Below are 4,087 nucleotides of genomic sequence, written 5' to 3'. Positions count from 1 at the left end.
TTATAGAAGCTCAGTTTTAGTAAGTTTTCCAACTTTTGCCAAGAGGGAACTTTAGATATTGGTCCCTAGATTATGTTCACCCAGTTTCATGCAGATCGCTCAAACTTCCTAGGAAGAGATCCATTTGAAGTGTTTTTCAAAAAATTCAAAATGGCGGAAAATCTATATAAGCGGAAGTTATGGGTTCTTGAGGCAAATGTGTTCCTCATGAGGAGAGGCATCTCTGTGCAAAGTTTCATGTCTCTACGACATACGGGGCATGAGATATGCCCATTCAAAGTTTGACATTTCAATGGGTTGCTATAGCGCCCCCCTTTGGCCAATTGATGTAATATTGCTTCATTGGCATCCTCCCATGACCCTCTACCACTGTGCCAAATTTCACATAGATTGACCAAGTCAGTGAGGAGAAAAACGTGGAACACACACACACACAGAGTTTTCGTCATTATATAGTAATTTAAGATTCACTCGCACAAATTGTTTTATTCCCACCTGGTGAGAACACAACACAGAATGGTGGCTCTGAAACCCCCACATGTACACAGTGGGTCTCAGGCTCAGCAGGGGGATGATATTGAGCTCCACTGGAATAAATAGGCACCATCTGGGGGTCCGGTATAAAGGTAAAATTATAAATCTATATTCACAGCCCATCGTACTTCCCAGGGGGCCGGGATGATCAGCACTGTTTCCGCACTGTGTGGCCTAAAGAACAGGCGCGTAAGAGACGTCTACAGGCTGAGCTGCCCACTTCCTGTTTAGCGCCGTGCTAACTTGAATAAATGATTCAATCATGGGTCTCTTCTAGACTTTCCAAATGTCATCAGACTGAATGAATCAAATTCTGATATGTAAAAAACAACAAGTCTGGGGCTGTGACGCTCAAAATTTACAGGTGTCTCTTTTGCCATGTGCGTCAGTGGGAAAAAGTCTTTCTGGGCCACAGGGCATCACATGACGGATGTAATTACACTGATTGGCCACTATGAATATTAGTGTCAAAGCCTGTGCACCTCTCAGAGGCCTTCTACCCTTTCATTATAACAGTCAGAGGCCATACTGAAAGTTTCATGGCCCTTATGAATGTAGTTCTGCGGAGTATTCTTCCAAAACATTTTGTCACCTTTAAGTTTACAGGTTGTTAAAACCATACTCACTGTTTATCCTTGATCTCAGTTATTAATTTGTGTCCACGTCAGTACGGACATGTTTTATTTCTACCATGTGACTCTTGAAAGGCTCACATGTCTTAGAACTCATGGTAAACTTTGAAAAATGGTTTGTAAATAATGTTAAATATACGTCAGCTCGGGGCGGCAGCTGCCATTAGGAACACTGACATCATGTCCTCTGTCATTATTCTGGGAATGTGGTGGGTTTATTAATCCTGAGGGAGTTTACATTCTCCAAACATGCACATGTGGTGGGTGTTTTATAGACAGATTCCAGTATTTATAGATTCAGTACATTTATTGGACGGTTAAATACAGAAGTTAAGACTTTGAAACAGCGTTTAAATCATGTTGGGAAATACACTGTGTCCTCACAGGGCACTGAGCTAACACACGAAACAAGAACAAAATTATAACAGAACAAACCATGATGGAGATTTTATGGTTACAGTTAAACTATACTCTCAACCTTTAAGGTTCTTGAGTAACTGTACTCTTCAAAAAAGTGGAAAAATCTCTGCACACCCGAACAACGGCAGGTGCGTAGGAGGAAGGCGCCACCCCAAAATATATAAATTAAAGAAGGCTCCCGCACACTGTCTCACTCACTGCTGAATGGTTTATTGAGTGTCGGCTCCCGCACACTGTCTCACTCACTGCTGAATGGTTTATTGAGTGTCAAACAACGTTTCAGTCTGGACGACCTTCATCAGGTATAATTACCTGATCAGGTAACTACCTGATTTATTCGTGTTTAGAGGGAATTATTTTTACCGGCAATTACCAGATAACGGAAATGTGGGCACAGTTATCTATATAAAATACACAGACTAACTAACTAACTAACTAACTAACTAACTGATTGACTAACATAAACAAATGAAAATTGAAAAAAATTAGCTTGCACCGTTAGCTCCGGTAAGGGAAAGCATGAGGGAAAGTGGCTGACCGGAAGTCACGCACAAAAACAGGGAAGTTGATCACTATTTACTTCCGTGTTTGAAAAGGTGGATAGGTTCTGCCACACAGGTATAAATCCGGCTTTATTTGTGACATACCAAACAGCACAGAAGAAAAACTATTTTGTTATGTGAAAGAGCTTAATTCTGTGTTTTTTATTGATTTAAATCAGCTGGTCTGTTTGTTTTGAACAGGAAGTGACCTCTGTGGATAATGCAGCTCGCTTTAAAAACCTCCTGAACAATGAACACTGAAAGAACTGTTAGCGGCAGAAGTTTCAGGTCAAGAGTGCTGGACCGGAAGTGTCGCACAAAAAGCCAGAAGCTGGCTGCGTTCTGTTTTGCCTCCGTGTTTCCGTGAATACACACGTGGCCTACGCTCTTGTGAGCAGGTACGGTGTACGGTCAAAACCGTACACATGATATCTGATTCCTCACGACTACAACTGCTTAAATTTACAGCCTTGACAAGCCGCATTCAATTTTATTTTAGTACAGTTACTCATTAAATTAAAGAAGGCTCCCGCACACTGTCTCACTCACTGCTGAATGGTTTATTGAGTGTCACACAACGTTTCGGTCTGGACGACCTTCATCAGGTATAATTATACCACTTTATCTGGACACATTTTCCCCACAAATACAACATGCTAACGTTAAATTAGCCTAGCAGCTAGTAGAGATTTCCTCTTCTCATATGAATCCAGGGACAACAGCAACATTTAACAAAGGTAACGTTACACAATTCGGCTTCATTACAGCTCACAAGGTTCCCTGACAAAACAACTGTCTTTAACTAAGCACGATTTCTAAACAAATACAACATGCTAACGTTATTAGCACAAGCCTATGGCATTTTACATTGTATAAATTAGCCTAGCGACGAGCTGAGATTTCCTCTTCTCATATGAATCCAGGGACAACGGCAGCATTTAACAAAGGTAACGGAACAAAGTTCGGCTCCATTACAGCTCACAAGGTTCACTGACAAAACAACTGTCTTTAACTAAGCACGTTTTCCGAACAAATACAACATGCTAACGTTATTAGCACAAGCCTATGGCATTTTACATTGTCTAAATAAACACAGGAGGTCTGCGTCGCTGCAACTTGTAGTTACATTTCTGGGGAGGTGCACGTCAGGCTACGATGTTGATTCAATGCATAAGTATAAACTTCTGCCAATATATCATCTGAATCCTACACACTGGCTTAAATTCAAGGTACTTGTACTTTACTTGGGTATTTCCTTTTTTATGTAACTTTATATTTCTCCTCCACTTTATGACTCAGAGGTCAATATTGTACTTTTTACTTCACTACATTTGTCTGACAGCTGTAGTTACTTTTCAGATTAGAGTTTTTCATCCCCTTCTTGTCCAGTGAAAACCATGTATCTCCAGATGTGTTGATGTTGAATTTTTATAATAAACTGAAGGATCAAGTGTTCCTTTATGTGTTGAGAAAATTCTCCTCCTTCTTAAGCTAAATAAACTCTTCGAAAACCCTCTTTGATCAGCTGGGAAAGTCACAAAGCAGAAAATACACTGTGTCTCTGACCTTTTACAGATACGTGGTTCTCACAGGACAGCCACGCCACAAACATATGATGGTCTTATAGAACATGATGCATCACTGTAGAGTAAACTACCCAACAGGATGAAGGGGTTAGAATGAGCACAACCTTAAACATGTACTATGGTGGCCCTGAGGATCAAAACAAAACAATATGGGTTTTGTGAGATAGGCCTGTCCTGTCTCACAAAGAAAAATTGGTCCATGCTTTTGTTACCTCTAGGCTGGATTACTGTAACTCTCTATTATCAGGTAGCTCTAGTAAGTCCTTAAAAACTCTCCAGCTAATTCAGAATGCAGCAGCACGTGTACTAACAGGAACTAAGAAACGAGATCATATTTCTCCTGTTTTAGCTTCTCTGCACTGGCTCCCTGTAA

The sequence above is a fragment of the Epinephelus moara genome, chromosome 19 (genome assembly GCF_006386435.1).
Source record: "Epinephelus moara isolate mb chromosome 19, YSFRI_EMoa_1.0, whole genome shotgun sequence".
NCBI lineage: Eukaryota > Metazoa > Chordata > Actinopteri > Perciformes > Serranidae > Epinephelus > Epinephelus moara.
This window is presented reverse-complemented; position numbering follows the sequence as displayed.